A 17,803-nucleotide genomic window follows, 5' to 3' on the forward strand; every position below is an offset into this window, starting at 1 on the left:
GGCAGCTCCAGCCCTGCCCGACAGGTTTGCTCTGCTGTCCCACATGGTTCCCGCTGCCGAGAACCCCCCGGGCGCAGCGGGGCACGGCCGGCAGCGACTGCGATCGGCTGCCAAAGCGTTCGGGCAGCTCCAGAGCGCAGCCGGGGCAGCCCGACACCCCCCGGGCCGGATTTATGAATGAGGGAAGCCTGGAAATGTCAGGATAAATCACCCTCCTCTCTCGGCACAGCAGCCGCAGCTCCCTCACGGACACATCAAATTCCCCATTTCTTTCCCTGCCAGGGGTGCGGGGGGATATTAAAGGAAGGGGAGAGGATAAATGGGCGGAATTCCAAATTGCCCAGCTCGCCTGCGGGTCTCCTGTAAAAATAAAAAAGGGGAAAAGCCTCTGTGGCCACTCGGAGCTGTCCGGGGGTCCCAGCAGCAGCACCCGGGGGCTTTGGGGACCAGGAAGGGAGGACAATCCATGGGTTCATCACTCCATCCAAATGAGGAATTCTGGTGGCCCCAGGGGCTGTGACCACGAGCACAGAGAGCTCCAGGAGGGGCTCAGCTGGCCCTGCCCTCCATCCTCTCCTGATCCGCCAGGACACGGATCACTGCGCCAGGGCTGGAACCTGAGCTTTGGGAAAACCCTCAGAGCTGTCACCTCCTCCTCCATGAGAAGCCCGCCTGCCCCAAAAACCCCCGATCCAAGGGGTCAGGCGGCCCTCCCAGCACTCCCAGCACCCCCGGGACGGCTCTTCCCTGCTGCTGCTTTCCCTGGAGCTCAGCTCCGCTCTCCAAAACACCTCGGGAAGAGCCGCAGCTCCTTCCCCGCCCGTGAGTCACCTCCTCCCAGCATCGATCAGGAATTTCTAAAAATAACCGCAGATAACGATCTCAGGCCCGGGGGTTGGCAGGGCAGGAGAGGAGCCACAGAAACCGGGGTTGTGCTCCAGAACATCATCCCACATTTTGACTCAGGGCTTGGGTATGGAATGACAGCCCCAGACACCCTCGGGGAGTTTCCTTCAGGGGATTTGGGGGAAGAACAAAATAATCCCAAGGTGCCAGCAGCACGGAAACTCTGGAGCATGGAAATGTGGGAAGCAGAGAGGGAAACGTTCAGGGGACAGCAGCAGAAGGGGCATGCGGGAGGTGGATATTCCTCAGGAGAGGAGGAAAGAGGTTTCTCCATCAGGATCCATCCAGGAGACACGAGATCATGGAATGACAGGAGGAAAGAGGTTTCTCCATCAGGATCCATCCAGGACACACGAGATCATGGAGTGACAGGAGGAAAGAGGTTTCTCCATCAGGATCTGTTCAGGAGACACGAGATCATGGAGTGACAGGAGGAAAGAGGTTTCTCCATCAGGATCCATCTGGGAGACAAGAAATCATGGAATGGTTTGGCTTGGGTGACCTTGAAGCTCAGCTGCTTCCATGGCCAGGGACACTTCCACTCCAACCTTGAGCACTTCCAGGGATGGGCATTCCAACCAAACCCTCCCCTTGCCCCCATCCCAGCATCTCCAGCGGGAAGCCGAGCCCTCCCAAAAACTGGGAGCAGAGCTGAGTTTTCCCTTTCCCATCCCGGGACCCCCTGGCTGGGGAATGCCCGTGCCTGGCACTGCCCTAAGCCCGTCATGTGCCCGTGCCAGGGCAGATTAATCCCCCCGGGCTCCGTTGTGTCACCGCGATTAAATCAGATTTACTGCCCCCCTCCCCTCGCTCCCTGCCCTTTCCCGACAGGAATTCTACTGGCTGGGCAAGGGGAAGGGCTGTTCTCGTCACTGAGAGGAGGGAAATTGGGAAATGCTTCATTCTCCACTTGGAATAATCCTCCCCTGCAGCCAAGAACCTCGGTGGGGTCCGGGACTGGCATTGCCAGGCTGGGGCTCACAGCGGGGCTGGTGCCAGCCCTGGACATCCCTGGGGCTCCTTTGGGGTGACCCCTGAGGGAGGGCTCAACCCAAAGCCATGGGGATCACCGCCTTTGCCTGGGGAGCTGGTGAATTAGCGCTAATTAACATCTCAACCCCCAGCTCGGGTGTATTTTTAGCCGAAACCGAGCAGATCCATTTGGGTTTCTCATTGTTCTTTCAGCACCTGAGCCCAAAGCCACAAGCCCATCACCACAATAACCACGGGAGAACATTCCTGCGCTTTCCACACCCACATCCCCGGCAGCGGGCAGCCAGCCTCCCAATTACAGCAATTAACCTTGTGGATATTAATAAACCAGCCCGGCTTTCCCAACAGGAAAACCTGCAGGGGCTTGTTGGAGGAACGAGGAGCCCCGGGCGGGTTTTGGGGAATAATTGAAATTACAGGATGAGGCCGTGGGGTCTCCAGAGGTCTTGGAAGCACCTCCTGGTGCGGGGAGAGGTGGAAAGAGCAGGAGTGTCCTCTCCATGCCAGGAAGCTCCTGCAGAGCCTGGAACCTGAAGGTGAAGCTCCATCTTCCAGCAGGGAATTATCCAGGGGGATTTTCCAGGATTTAAGGGCCACCCATCCCCAACATCCTCCAAGCTCCAGGAGGAGTGCAGGGAGATGGAATATTTCCTCCTCCTGGGGCCGGGAGCTGCTCCTCATCCTCCTTTTCCAGCCTGGGAAGGTTTTATCCGCCTTTATGGGGATTTTTAGGGCAGGGTGGTTGCAGGGATAAAAGGAGCCCTTGGCTCCACGCCCTGCCCTTCCTCCCATCTTTCCCAACACTTCACTGCCTGTTTTCCTTTTCCAAGCACGAGAGAAAACGCTCGGGAGCAAGACCAGACACAGAGAGAGGAAGCAGCGGCTTCCTTCCCCATCCAAGGCCAATTATTCCAGGTGTTACGCAAGGCTCCCATTCCCATCCCAAACACCGGGATCCACCTTCCCCGGAGCTCCGGGGACACCTCGGGCAGTCCCAGCCTGGAAATGCCCATCCCAAAGATGGAATCAGGGCCAGAAAATTCCATCCCAGAGGAGTTCTCCTGGCGTCAGGGGGTTGCCATCACTCCAGGCTTCCCAGGTGGGATTCCCTGTTAATCCCTGGGGCCGGGGATCCTCGCTGGGCTCTCCCGGCTCCCCAGAGCCCGGGCATTTACATCCCGTTTTATGTGGAAAGCACTAAAATGGCATCACACCCTTTAAAACAGACATTTCCACCTCGCTTCCACACCCAGGCTCTGCCTCTGCCGCCCCCTCCCCACCGGGCTCTGCCACCAGGCCTCGAATTTTAATTGAAAAAATGTGATTTACGTTAATTGGCAGCAGATGAATTACAGGGCTCAAAAGCAGGGGAACATTTGATCCAGCAGATTTATGGCAGCGAGGAACCGACCATCCCAGCTTTTGCATCCCCCTCACAGCCCCCACTGCCAAAACAGCTCAGCTGGCCAAAAAACGGGGAAAAAAAACCAAAACAAAACAAAAAAAAGTAATTAGTGTTTAATTTCTCAACAATTTTTTTTTTTACCTTCCTTTTAATTGCCCCACATAAAACTGTCCTAGAATTTTACAGCCTGGCCCAGTCCTCTTTGCTGGTTTTAATTAGGCTGAGGCAGGGCTGGCACTTAATTTGGAGAGGGGGAGGACGTCAGACCACGCTCGGGGAAGGTTTTGCCATTCCAAGCACCCGGAAAACATCAGCAGGAGCAGGAGCAGCACTCCCAGAGCTCATCCCACTCCAAGAAATCCCTGTTGGAAAGGAGCAGAGCTCTCTGCCAGCACAATTTCCTCAACTTGAGGGCGACCAAAGGATGGAAAATGGGAAAATGAGCTTGGCTGGGAGCGGCTTTGGGGTAATTCCCATTCCTGGGGGATCAGGGCTCTGGTCCAGCCCTTCCTCGGAGAGGGGCTCTAGCAGAGAGCACCAGGAGCAGCTTCCCAAAGCTCTCCCAGCCTGGAGGAGGAACAGGGAATTCCTTGCAGGACTCCAGAATTCCTGCCCCGGGCCCGGCCGGCCAGGGTTAATATTTGCACTTGGGAAAGCAAACTCATAAATCTGGCGGATTTCTCCGTGCAGCCACTCTGGGATTCCTGGGAGGGAGGAAAGCCGGGCTGGTTCTCCAGCTGCTCACCCAGGAAGGTCCCGCCCTTCCCTGGCCGTGTTTGCTCGGAGCTGGGCGATCCTTTGAGGGAAATATTCCTTAGGAACTCCAAAACCTCCACATCCGAGCGCTGGGATCCCCCCAGGCCATCCCTGGCTCTGTCCCTGGGGTTGAAATCAACGGATCCAGGCGGGATTTTGTGCTGGAATTGTGTTGGGAAAGGACGGCACAGTGGGAGCTCTGGTCTAATGGACAAGGTGGGACTCGGTCTTGGAAACCTTTTCCAGCCTAAATGATCCTGGGAAAAACTTCCTGGCTGCTCCCAAATAATTATTTGGAGTCCATGCTCACCAGGCCACTGTGCTTTTTACACGACAGGACCCCTTTTTTTTTGGTTAAATAACGTTCTAAATCCTAAAACATTAATTATCATAAACATTTCCACTCCATAAATATCCCTTTTATGTTCGATTTCCACACGGCACCTTCCGGTGCTCACAGGGTAGGAGGGAACAGAATCCAGGGATAATTAACAACAGGATTCTAGGGCAAATAATTTGCATTTCAGTGGCTTCTGGAGCAGGAGGGATGGCAGTGGTGGTTAAAGGCTGGAAAGGGAAAAGGGAAAAGAGCAGGGAAGAACTTTCCTGCAAAATAAAAGTGTTAAATTCCTGGGCTGGCTTTGTTGGGACAGGAGTTTCTCAAGGTTTCCTGGACAATCCAAGGCATCCCCAAAATCCCCTGGAAATGTGGCAAATGGAAAACAACATCCAGCACTCACGGAGCCAGAGGGGTTTATTAAATGTAATTTAATTGTCTCTGGGGGTGGCTTTGCCCTCATTGGGACATTCCCCTCACTGAGGTTCGGCTTTTCCCCCGTTCCTGCGCCTGCTTCCCGCTCCCACCTGGGCTGGGATCCACTGGGATGTTCCAGGTGTGGCAGAAGGACCCTCCCGAGGCCACCCAGCTCAGGGGGCTGGGAACCCCAGCACCAGCTCAGCTCCTGCTCTTCCAAAGGCTCCAGTTCCCACCACGGGATCCACCGCAGCTCCAGTATCCACAGGAAACACCCAAACCCCCCCAAAACAGCAAAAATTTAAAAAAAACAAAGAGCAGAGGGGTAAAAATAAAGACCAAAAAAATCCACTGGAAACTGGGCAAGCGCTCGGTCCTTGCCAGAGGAAAGCACTGAGCTGCTGCTTGAGCCAGGAGCTCTTCACCATCCATCCATCCATCACCAGGATCCAAGAGGACAATCCCCAAAGGCCAGCAGAAAACGGAGTTCTGTCAGTTCCGTGTGGCAGGAGCTGAGCTCCTGGTGGGATCCTCCTCACGGGGAGGGGATGGAGCCCGGGCAGGTTCCGGGTGTGGGGGCGAGGGAAGAACCTCTCCCAGCCCTGAGGTTCCATCGCTGTCCCTGAGCTGCAGCCGCAGCCTCGGGAGCTGCTCCTGTGTGTCCTGGCTGTCCCCTCTGGCCCTCACCCCGAGCCTCCAGCACGGGCCCTGCGAAGGAGAAACAGCGTTAGTGGGCTGGAGTGGGGGCTGCTCCTTCCCCAGCACCAAATCCCGTGTTTGGAGAGATGGGGGAAAGAGGAGAGGGAGTGGCAGCCCCAGAGCCTTTTTAACCTCCTCTTCCCAACCTCTCCTGTGCACTCCCGCAGCTGAGAGCAGCTGCAGATGCTCCTGTTCTCCTCTCGGGCATGGTGGGGCTCTGCAGGGCACCCACCCCAAACTCCCCGGGGCTGGGGGTCCCTGCAGATGGGATCTGGGATGAGCAGGGAGCTCAGACATCGGTGGTGGCACCCCAGAGGTCCCTCAGGAGCATCACTGGGGTTTGTAAAGCACCAACCCCAAATCCCGGGGCTCTGGGAGCAGAGAACAGCGGGATCTGGGACAGCCAGAGGGCTCAGACATCGGTGGTGGCACCCCAGGGGCACCCAGTGCCCCCTGAGAAGGTCCAGAGTCCTCTCAGGAGCATCACTGGGGTTTGCAGGGCGTCCACCTCAAATCCCCGGGCTCTGGGAGCAGAGGACAGCGGGATCTGGGATGATGAGCAGCGAGCTCAGACATCGGTGGTGGCACCCCAGAGATCCCTCCCGAGCATCTCTGGGCACCAACCCCAAACCCCCGGGCTCTGGGCACCCGTGTGGCACCACAGCCAGGGGCGGTGCTGCCATCCCAGAGAACACCCGGAGGCTCCAACCGCACCCCTGGCAGCTCACAGCCCCCCAGGGCCCCCCGAAACCGCAGCAAAGCCCGGGGGTGACGCCGGCCCGGAGGGCGCAGCCAGCCCCGGCCGTGCCCGCCCGGCCCCGCGTTTGAAGGAGCCGCGGCCGGGAGCGATCAGAGGCGCTGGCAGCGATAGCGCAGCCCCGGGCGCTGCTCTGATCTGTTATCTCGGGCCGGACCCGGGTTTGAACGCGGGGAAACACCCGCACATCAAAGGCGCTTCCTGCCGCCTCCGGCCCGGGGCAGCGCTCGGGGAGCTCGGGATGCGGCCGGGGATGGAGGGGATGGAGGGGATGGGGGGGATGGAGGGGATGGAGGGGATGGAGGGGATGGAGGGGATGGAGGGGATGGAGGGGATGGAGGGGATGGAGGGGATGGAGGGGATGGAGGGGATCGAGGGGATGGAGGGGATGGAGGGGATGGAGGGGATGGAGGGGATGGAGGGGATGGAGGGGATGGAGGGGATGGAGGGGATCACGGGGATGGAGGGGATCGAGGGGATGGAGGGGATCGAGGGGATCACAGAGAGAGGCACCGGGGATGGAGCCCTGTCCCATCCTGGGGACACCAGCACAGGCTCAGGGATGGAGCTGTGTCCCCTGTCCGTCCTGGGGACACCAGCACAGGCTCAGGATGGAGCTGTGTCCCCTGTCCCTGCTGGGGACACCAGCACAGGCTCAGGATGGAGCTGTGTCCCCTGTCCCATCCTGGGGACACCAGCACAGGCTCAGGATGGAGCTGTGTCCCCTGTCCCATTCTGGGGACACCAGCACAGGCTCAGGATGGAGCTGTGTCCCCTGTGCCATCCTGGGGACACCAGCACAGGCTCAGGATGGAGCTGTGTCCCCTGTCCCATCCTGGGACACCAGCACAGGCTCAGGATGGAGCTGTGTCCCCTGTCCCATCCTGGGACACCAGCACAGGCTCAGGGATGGAGCTGTGTCCCCTGTGCCATCCTGGGGACACCAGCACAGGCTCAGGATGGAGGCACCAGGAGATATCAGGATTTTGAGAGACAGCAGCACAGGGAGATGTGTTAAAACATGAATTATTATTTTATTATTCTTTTTCTATGGACTAAGGAGTGAGGACATCTTCACCTTATTCAGCAGATGTTCTTGGCCAGTGGTCACAACACTGCAGGTCACAAGGGTTTTTAAAGGTTAATTTAATGCCACAAAAGAATTATTCTACTTTCACACCAATAAATAATTATAATAAATAACTAAATTAATAGTTAATTAATTTGTTTTATACGTCTCTGCTGCAGTGAGAACTTTCTTAACCAATCATCCAATGACACACAAAGCTACTTGTTATACCTTAAACTTCTAATTGCCTTTATAACTACTTCTGTATCTTAACTTCAAAACCTTAAAACTTCCTACAGCCTAACTTCGTGTCTTTCTATTTAAACTCACATTCTAATTTATGATTCTAAATCCGGAAGCCTTCTCCAAGGTCTTAAATCAAGCCCTGTGTCTGAGCTTGCATTGACAGGACCTTGGGAGCTTTCTGTGCCTGCAGTTCCCAGGGGGGAATTGCCCGTCCTGGGGACATGGGCACGTCCCGGGTGTGACCTGTCCCCTCACAGCCCGACACGTTCCAGGTGCCTCCCGAGATCCCCAGGAGGGATCATCTGCCTCCCTCGGGGAGAGGACAGCAGTGCCGGGGTTCTGGTCCCCCCAGAGCATCCCCGGAGCGCAGGGATGGAACGGGATCAGCACCGGCAGGAGCGGAGGATCCACCCCGAGCCAGCAGAGGAGGGGCTGAGCTGCAGCAGGAGCGAGGCCCCGCAGGTTTTGGGATGGGGATCTGCCTCCTGCCCTGCCCAAAGCCGTTCTCCAGGAGCAGGGCAAGGCACGGGAACGGAACGGGGATTGTGTGGAGGGTGGGAGCATCCCCAGACAGCCAGAGCACGAACTGTGAGCGCAGCAAAGCCAAACGGGAAAGGGATCCAAGAGGCAGGGACAGGATTCTGGCAGCTCCCACCTCCCTGCTGCTCCCTCAGACCCCTGGCCCTGCTCAGACATGCCCCAATTCCGCTTTTATTGCCGGAATTCTTCCCCGTCCAAAGGGCTGGATTAACAAAAACGCAGCTGGAGAGCCACAGCCCGATTGCAGGAGCTGGTCCCAGCAGAGCTGCTCAGCTCCTCCTGCCCTGGCCCTGCACCCACAGCCAGGCAGGCTCAGCCTGGCCCCAAAACCCTGGAGAAAGGGAAGGGAAGTCCTGGCATGTCTGTGTCCATCGTTCCCCACGTGTCCCATCTCCCCAGGGAATCCTCCCAGCTCCTTCCTCCCTGCTCCCCCCCAGGCAGAACCCCCAGGCCGGGCCAGCTCACACCCCCAGCCCTCCCTGGGCTGGGAATTTGGGATCCTTGGGAAGGAGCCCTCGCCACGCTGCCTCCTGCATCACCAGCACTGCGGGATGCGCTGCACTACGGAGCCATGGAGAGGTTTAGGGGAAAAGAGACCTTAAAATTCATCCAGTTTCACCCCCTGCCACATCCCACTGTCCCGGCTGCTCCAAGCCTGGCCTGACCTCCAGGGATGGGGCAGCCACAGCCTCTCCGTGGGTTCCTGCGTGAGCTCAGTGCCAGAGCTGCAGCAGCTGCCTCACTCCTGGAGGATCTAAACCAGCCTGGAGGGCTCAGCCAGGCTCGGGGCAGCCCCTTGCCACAGCCACAGCCGAATTCCCAGAGCCTGTCCCAAGGGATTATCCCCAAACCCTGCCAAAATCCCGAGCGGGCAGGGCAGAGGTGTCACCGCAGCTCCTGGGAGGGAGGAGCGCTTTGTTCCCTTGCTGGGAAGGTGTTAATGAATAACCCGGCCCAGACAGGCGCTGGCGGCTCCCTGAGTCACCGAGAGCCCGGCTCTGACTCACAGACACCCGGGCAGAGCCCCCGGGGGCAGGGGGGATGCTCAGTGCCAGGATGGGACCCCCCAAACCCTGCCTCTGACACCCCAGAATAGCCCAGGCTGGGGGACAGCTCCCCAGAGATGTGGCAGGACAGAACCCTCGGAGCTGAGGGGCAGGAGGAGCTGCAGGGAGGAGCCCAGGGCACCGCAGAGCACCCCTGGATCTGGAAGGGGATGGCTCTGGCTGCATCCCAGGGGACACCCAGGGATGCCACAGGTGAGTCCTGCCAGAGGCTCATTCCCAGAGGGATGCACCCAGCTCCCAGCTCCATCTGCAGCTCCCTCCTCGAATTCCAGCCCTGACCAAACCCCCCGAACCTGAGCACAGGTGGAAGCCTAAAAATAGAGCATCTCACCCCCCTGCCACACCCCTGAGCACTTTCTTGTTCACACACTCCAACCTGTTCTGCCTCCTGCTCTTTCGAGCAATTTTCCCCTCCTTCCCCGCAGGAAAAGGCCACCCTGGTTCTTGAAATCCGTGTGTCACTTGTTCTAAATCCTGAAAAAATGACAGGCAGGGCAAGGAATGAAGAAAGTCCCATTCTCCTTCATTTTTGCAGCAGGGTGACGAGCACGGGGTGACATCAGGCTGGGCCAGCCCTGGCTTTCAGGAAGGCTCTGGCAGCCGTGACAGTTCTGGGTCATTGATTGAAGTGTCCCCAGAGTGACAAACCAGGCTGAGGGATGGGCCTGAGCCATTCCCTGAGCACCAGGGAATTCTTAATTCCCGGCTTTTCCTGCTGGAATTCCGGAGCCCCTCACGGTGGGCAGGCAGGGGCTGAGCAGCTCCCCTTGGTTTCTGGATCCTGGTGATCCCAGTGATCCCTGGATCTTCCAAAGGAGCTGATCTGGATTTGCTGCAGGGGAGGGGATGCTCTGAGGCACCTCCTGTGCCCACAGAGGCGTGCAGAGACCGGATCCCCGGGATAAAAGGGATTCCAGGGGTCCCCTCCTCATTCCCACACCTGTCTCCCATTCCAGGGTGGAATAAACTGTTCACAGGGTGGGAAAAGCGCTGCAAACCCTCCGTGCCTGTCCCCAGGGAGGTGATGACGGTCTCATCCCGCAGGATCCCAGCCCAGCTCTGCTCCCCATGGCCCAGAGGTGTCCCAAACCCACACATCTGGCTCAAGGTGTTTCCTGGAAAGCTTTGGATCAGGGAGTGACACCAAACCAGGGTGCAAAGGCCACGCCGGGGTCCTGCCCCGAGCTCGGAGGTGGGAGAGGGGGAAGGAGGAAAGCCCACGTTGATTTCACAGCTCTGAGCTGATCTCCAGCCCAGGGATTACCAATTTAAGCTGCGTTTTTTCCTGCGCTGATCCCTAAGCTGATTAATTCTCTGTGCCCCCCCACTTGTCCCCTCCCTCCCTTCCTTCTTTCCATGGAAAACGAGGGAATAAAATCCCGGTGGAATGTGCCTAGGCAGAGCTGGGATCCCACCTCCCTACAGAGCTCCCAACCACCACAACCCTGATCCCAAAGGATGGAGCAGGGCAGGGGTTGAGGGATGGAATCACTGATGAGGCCTAAAAGTGGGGAATTTTATAAATGACTCCTTTGGAATTACTGCCCTTAAAGTGGAACAGAAAACTGGGATGAATCATGGATAAAGCACGGGTAAAACATGGATAAACCACAGCTAAAATAAGGATAAAACATATCAGATCCCAAAGGATCTGATCTTCCTGAGGGAAGGAAATCTCCCAGCCCACGATCCCAGCAGGTCATGGTGAGCCCCATCAGTTCTGGCATCGCTTCCCGGTGCAACGGGAATTGTCGGTCCCGGAGATGCAGCCAAAGCCACCCTGGCAGCATCCAGCCACACTTCCCGAGGGCAGGAATCTCCTTTGGGATGGATTTTTGGGAGAAAATCCCACCTTCCTGAAGAACTGGGCGCTCCCAGCGCTCTGCCCCCGCCGAGCTGGGGAACAGCTGATCCCTTTTCAACACTTCCACACATCCCAGCCCTAATTTACGGAGCTCATTTCCCCGGCACCCCGAGCTCAGCACCCGCCTGCGCTGGGAGTTCTGTTTGCTTTAATTGAGTGGGGAGGGGAAAAAAAAAACCAAACTTGGAAAAAAGCAAAACTCCTCTCCCAACCCCCTGGTTTCATTTTCCAGCTGCTTTGATTTATGGATGGGCCCATTCCCTTTTAATGGGCTCTCCCTGCCGGGCCCAGGGGGTTTCCTGCAGGGCAGGGATTTGAGGGGGTCCTGCTGTGCCCAGAGACTTCATTCCCAACATCATCCCTTGGATTTGAGGAGGAGGGAAAGCTCCTGCTGGATTCTGCTGCACCTTTCATCCCCAGCCCCGCTTGTCCCGCTTCCCGACACCTTCCAGCTCCCTGCTCCCAACATTCCCACAACAAAAGCCACTCTACAGCAGAGCAAGATTCCGAGGGAGATATTTTCACAAGGACTGCAGGCACAAAACCTGATTTTTCCAAGCTACACCCACTTCCCTGCTCCCTCCTTCCTCCTGCCTGTGCTGGGTTATGGATAAAGCCAGAAAACTTCAGTGGGAAGTGGGATTTGGGATTTGGGAAGGGAATCCCAAGGGATGAACAGCTCCATCCCAGCCCCTCCTGGAGAGGGGGAGACCTGGCCAGTGCTGGATCCCAGCAGTGCCCAGCCTTCCTCCCTCCTCCCTCCTCCTCCTCCTCCTCTCCCTTGGGCAGGATCCAGGGCCCGGAGCCTGCAGGGGGAACTCCCAGCGGATGAGATCTGCATCTCCCTTAATTAAATTGTTCCTCTGGGATTAAGGAGAGGGCTGTGCCCAGCCCAGGCTGCAGCACCAAGCCCGGAGCCCAGTGGGTTTTCCCTTCCAGGCTGGATGCAGGAGCTGGAGGAGAGGGAGGCTCCACATCCAGGGGGGTGCACAGAGGAGCTGGAGACCTCTGGATTACGGAGAGGATGGGTGAAAACTCAGGGTGGAGATCCATGTGCAGCCCAGCTCAGCCAGGGCACCCCAGCTGTGCCAGCCCCAGCACTGGGGTGCTGAGGGAAGGATCCTGTGGAAGGGGCCGCAGCCCCTGGGGATTCCCAGCTTTGTGGGCTCCTACAGATTATCCCAAATCCCAAACTGGAATCATCCAGGAGAGAAATCCCGACCCCACCGAAGGCTAAAAGCAACAAAAACAAGGGTGGGAATTGGACATGGAGCAGCTCCAGCCGTTCCAGCCCAAAGCCCCCCAGTTAACCCATCCCACTGAAGGTGGGGATGCCAAACCTGCCCTGGCAGAGGAGGGGGTGCTCCCCCAGCTCCCTCGGGCCCAGTTCCCCCAGTTCAGCCTGGGTACGAGCACTGGGAGCCGCGTTTGCCCTGGGCTTGGCCTCTCACAATCAGGGCTTTCAGAAATCCATCCCGGAGCAGCCTCGGCCTGGCTGAGCCCCAGCTCCAGCCCAGGATAAACACAGCCCGCCTGGCCTCGGAGGTGCCAGAGGCTCGGAGGCACGATCCCTTTGGATAAACATCCCTGCAAACCCAGCCCTGTGCTGAGGGAACACGGAGAGCGCTCCGTGCACGGGGTGAAGTGTTTGGGAACACGGGGGCACCGGGAGATGCTCTCCCTCCCTCCCTCCCTCCTGCCCGCCAGGCTCGGCATTTACTGGGGATTTAAAGGCAAAGCCCAGAAGGAGGCTCGGGAGGAGGAGGAGGAGGATGAGGATGGTCTGAGCCACCTGGGGGTCCAGGACAGGCAGGTGGAGATGTCCCCGTGTCCCTCACGCCTCTGGGGGAGGCACAAACGATGCTGGGCAGGGAGGAGAGCCAGGGCTGGGATGAAGAGGGGGATCCAGCCCTGGGAACGGGCACAAACAGCTGCAGGAAAAGCCCCGAGCCGGAGGAAGTTCAGGATTAGGGTCTCACACCCTGACCCTGCACCAGGGCTGAGGAGGGATTCACACTGACACAGCAGGGCTAGGCTGGCTCTTAGGAAAATCTTCCCTGGGAAGGTGGGGAGGCCCTGGAATAGAATTCCCAGAGAAGCTGTGGCTGCCCCTGGATCACTGGAAGTGCCCAAAGCCAGGCTGGAGCAGCCTGGGACGGTGGGAGATGTCCCTGCCCACGGCAGGGGTGGCACTGGGTGTGATTTAAGGTCCTTCCCAACCCAAACCATTCCAGGATTCCATGATCAGCATTTCCAGGATGGAATATCCTGGCTGGAGCATCCCTGCTCCCCACGGAAACACTGCATTGTGTCCAAGGAGCACGGAAAAAATTCCAGCAAAATCCAGCTGTGCCAACCTTTCCCAAGGGATTTCCCAGCCCCATTTCCCCCTCTCCTTTCTCCCCCTCCTGCCATCCCTTGCTTTTCCAGCTTCCAGAGGGTTAACAGGTGTGTTCTCCCGCAGGGCTGGGCTCCCTTCCCTCCCTCCTGCCCCTCTTTCCCGGCACGGACTCGGAGACCGGAGGCTCTCCAGATTTAATCTCCAAGACAAACACCCCGGAGCTGCTCCATGTGCAGGGATCCGGAGGAGCAGGGCCGGGCTCGGGGCTCTGCCCACCCCTCCCGGCTGCCAGGGAGGTGACCCCAGCTCTGCCGCAGGTTTGGAGCTGGGAGTGAAGGAATTCCCGCCCCGAGAGCCTCTGGGTGGTTTTTTATGGGATGGGAGATTCCACAGGGAGGAAGATGAACGTTAAAACCCCAAAGGTGGCCCTGAGTGTGGCTCAAGGTGCTGATGTGGTGAAGAACCAGCTGGTTTGTCCCAAAATGTCACCATTTTCTGGCCATTCCTCCTGAGAGCCCAGGAAAAATCCGGAGGAGGAGGTTTGGGAGCTGCTGGACATCACCTGGCACGAGCCAAGGGTTTGTTCAAGGTCATTGCTGTGACAAAGGTTTAAATCCCACACCAGCTCCGGGCCCAGCGTTCCAGAGAGATCCAGGGAACACCTGGATGCTCCTGCTGGGAAGAGGAAGGAAAACATCTCCAGGTTATTTGGCCTCCCATGAATCACCTCCAGCTTCCAGCGGGAAGTTGGGAGATTGGGATCATTTTCCATGGGGAATGGGAGAGCCAGTAGAGAGCTGGGATTAACCCCAAAATCCACCTTCCATCCCTAAAAACTACAGGCAAAATCCTGCTGGGCTGGAATTGGGTCTGCTCTGGACATTGGACTCATTTCTCCTTGAGAAATGCGTTTTCCTGGGATATTGTGGGGCTTCCAGGAGGGAAAAACTCTCCCAACCAAACTTGGAGCCTCCAGCACAGCCTGAGAACTGCATAAGCTGTGAAGGGATTTGGATCACCCGGATCTGGGATCACCTGGGGTCTGCCCACCTCTCCCCAGCTCCAAAGTGGCTCTCTGAGGACGGTGGCTGCATTAATCCCACCCCACACCGGTGTTTCCATGAAAAAAGCTCTTTCCTAAACCCGGGGGAGCAATAAAAGTATAAATAGTGCTGCAGGCACCACCGAACGGGGCCGTTTGAAGCGGATTTATTTTTCCCTGCGCTCTGTGGGGTGGTGTTTAAGGTGTTTAAGGTATTTAAGGATGAAGGGGGAGGATGAATCCAAGCTGCTCTGTCCAAACACCCCACAGAGCTCTGGTGGTCTCCCAGAGCTCCAGCCCCCCAAATTAATGACCTGGCCCCACCTTTCGAGTGCCACCCACGGGAACACATCAAGCGTTTCTCCCTGGCTGCAGCCGGGAGCTCCCAGAGCTCCAAAATCCCAGCCCGGCTCCCTCCACCCGGATATTTCCCAATATTTGCCTTTGGGATATCTTTTGATATCAAAAGGTGGCCACAGCCCCGTCCCTCAGCTCGCTGGTGGTCCCAAAAACAGCGGCCAGAGGATCTCAGCCCAAGCACGGCCAGGTCCCCGTGGGCAGCCACAAAAACCCTTCAAAGAGCCGGGAACAGGGAGGCTCCAGTTCCCCCAAAGCCCAGCCGGGGACGCTGAGCTCGGTGTGCCCAAAACCCCGGCCAGGGGGGCTGGGCAGGCGGGAGAGGGGCAAAGGAGGCAAAGCCACAGCTCCTGTGCTCCATCCAAGGCACGAGTTCAGCGAGTTCCCTGCGGTCCGGCCACGGGAAGAGGATTTTTCCTGGATGGGGCCGTTCCCTGCTCACATCCCCGCTCCGGGCCAGGAGAGGGACAAAGGGGACACTGTCCCTTCACTCCCAGCTCGCCACGAGAGGGGGGACAGCCCAAACAGCTCCGTCACCCCACCCGGGTGCCTTGGGGACAGCGAGGTCCCTGCTCACCGCCCCAAAACCTCCTGGGGGTTTTCCCCTCCTCTCAGGGATTGAGCTGTCCCCAGGCTCCTGGAGGAATTCTGTGTCCCCTGCAGCCCCAGCGGTGACAAGGAGCTGCCACTGATGAGCTGGGACATCCTGGGATCAGCCCGGATGAGGGACAGCACCTGGAACTGCTGGGAACAGCCCAGGGATGGCAAAACCCCTCAGGATTTTACTGTCACCGTTAATTCATGCTGGAATTAATCTGCTCTCTCAGCAGAGCCTCCCCTCCCACCCACGGGTTCCTTTCCTTCCCAAATATCCACTCCAGTTTTATCCCTTCCTCCTGCTGAATTCCCAGATTTTCGGCTGCACAAGGATAAATCCCCCCCTCCCTTTTCCGCTTTCCATCACTGTCCGTGTCACAGGGGCACGGGGAAGTGACCAAATCCAGAGCATTTCCCTAAATCCTGAAAGGTGTGGAGCCCTTGGCTCACCCCTCCCTCCCATCCCGAGGGATGTTGGATCTGTTCCTCCCCAATTCCCACGGGCAGAGCTCTCCTGAGGCTTCACCTCGTCCCCTGCACGACAGCAATAATAATTAACCAATAATTAATTAATTAGCTGCTGCAGCGATTCCTGCTGCTCCCTCAGCACCTTCTGTCCAGACAGTTCTTCCCAGTATTTTTGCTCCAGGCAGGAATTTTGCCCCTGACACAAATCCCTGGCCAGGAGCAGGAGAGGGATTGGGATGGTTATTCCAGATCCCCCGTGGGATCAGCCAAGGAACAACAGCCCCTCTCCCAAACTGCGCTGGGATCCAGGGAATATTTCATTCCAAGATAACAACAGCCCCAAGCTGCTTTTTCCATTTGGAGTCTCTGATCCAGGCAGGAAGTTTGAGAGGACGGAGGGGACAAACTGCGGTGCTGGAACATCTGCTTTGCAACACCCAGGAGCCCCTCCTGGCCAAAAGCCTCAGGGCTGGAGCACGGGGGGTCTGGAAGACGCTGCAGCTGCTGGGAAGAGCCTGGCTGAGCTCCTGGAATCCCGGGAATCCCAGGAAACGGGCACACGGAGCCCAGGATGCCATCCCAGCCCGCCTGCCTGGGAGCCAGGTGGCTTTCCCTGCCTGTGGCCACCCGGAGTGGCGGCAGGTGACGAGCCCAGGGGCTGTTTGCTGGGGAGCAGCAAGGAGAGCCCCATTCCAGCCTGGGAATTGCCCAGCTCTGGGCTCTGGAGCTGGCAGTGGGAAAACAGGGATCAGTCCACGCAGGAACAGCCATCCCCTGTGTCCAGGGGGATCAAGGCAAAGCCACCTCCCATCCCTGCTGGAGCCCCTCCTGTGCCCTGAGCTGCTGATTCCAGCAGGATTTGCCACCCTTCAGGCACTGGAATACCTTGGGATACCTTGGGATACCTTGGGATACCTTGGCACCACTGGAAATGTAGGAAAGGTCCCGGTCACAAGGCAGAAATCACCCGGAGGTGCCGCTGTCCCCTGTCCCCCTGGCTGAGGGACTTCAGTCCTGCTCCAGGGACAGGGCAGGGATGGATCCACAGATCCCTCCTCACCTCCGGGAGTTCACATGGATTGTAACATTTCCTGCCCAGGAATTGTGCAGATGTTGGATTCCTGGTGGGAACCTGGCATGGGCTCCCTGAGGAACTCAGGAAAAGTCTGGGGAGCACAGGAACACCTCCCTGTGCCCACAGGGATCCACACAAGGAATGCCGAGCACGGGAGCAACACCCCGGGGTGAGGCAGGACAAATCCTCCCATCCACGGCATTCCCAACTCCTGCACTTGGCTTTCCAGTGAATTTGAGCAGGGATGAGCCAGAGCCAGAGCATCACCTGCGGGGATGAAATCCATCCCACACCTCAGCAGTGCGGAAAATCCAAGGAAAAAACCCTTGGAAAGAGGTGCAGGCATGGAGACGACATTCCCGCACTGCTCCAGGCCACGAGGATTTAGGAACCATGGGAATGATGAGAGGAGAAGGGTTCCGGAACAAGGCTGACTTGTTCGCATGGGCACAGCCGATTTTCCTGGGAAAACAGCCTGAAAACCACTGGAGAAGCTGCGCAGGGATAAGGGAGCGGAGCTTTGGAGAGGTGGGGATGAGGCTCGGGGGCAGAGCCGGGATCTGCCAGGCTCATCCCGCAGCCATTCCAGCAGCGCTCTCCCAGCCCCGGCATTCCCAGAAAACGATCCTGTCCTGGTGTCAGGCTCTTGGCAAGCGCCCTCCCCACCCCCCGACAGGAGCATCCTGTTCGGAGCCGCCTTGGGAATTCCAGGAACATCTGCAACCTCCCTCGCCCCAGCTGCGTGTCCGTACCTGCAGCGCATCCCACAAATCCCATATCCCATCCCACATCCCACAGATCCCATATCCCATCCCACATCCCACAGATCCCATATCCCATCCCACAGATCCCATATCCCATCCCACA

The 17,803-nt window shown here is 58.0% G+C and overlaps 1 long non-coding RNA gene across 1 annotated transcript in view; it reads right to left on the minus strand.

Moving 5' to 3' along the window:
• Nucleotides 1-4,796: 4,796 nt before the first annotated feature.
• Nucleotides 4,797-17,803, minus strand: part of LOC111937460 (uncharacterized) — a 39,686-nt gene continuing 26,679 nt past the window's right edge. The window contains exon 3 of the long non-coding RNA XR_015277930.1: nucleotides 4,797-5,522. This is a non-coding gene — a long non-coding RNA (uncharacterized LOC111937460). The remainder of the gene's footprint in view (nucleotides 5,523-17,803) is intronic.

The sequence above is a fragment of the Cyanistes caeruleus genome, chromosome 19, assembly GCF_971803275.1.
Source record: "Cyanistes caeruleus chromosome 19, bCyaCae1.hap1.1, whole genome shotgun sequence".
NCBI lineage: Eukaryota > Metazoa > Chordata > Aves > Passeriformes > Paridae > Cyanistes > Cyanistes caeruleus.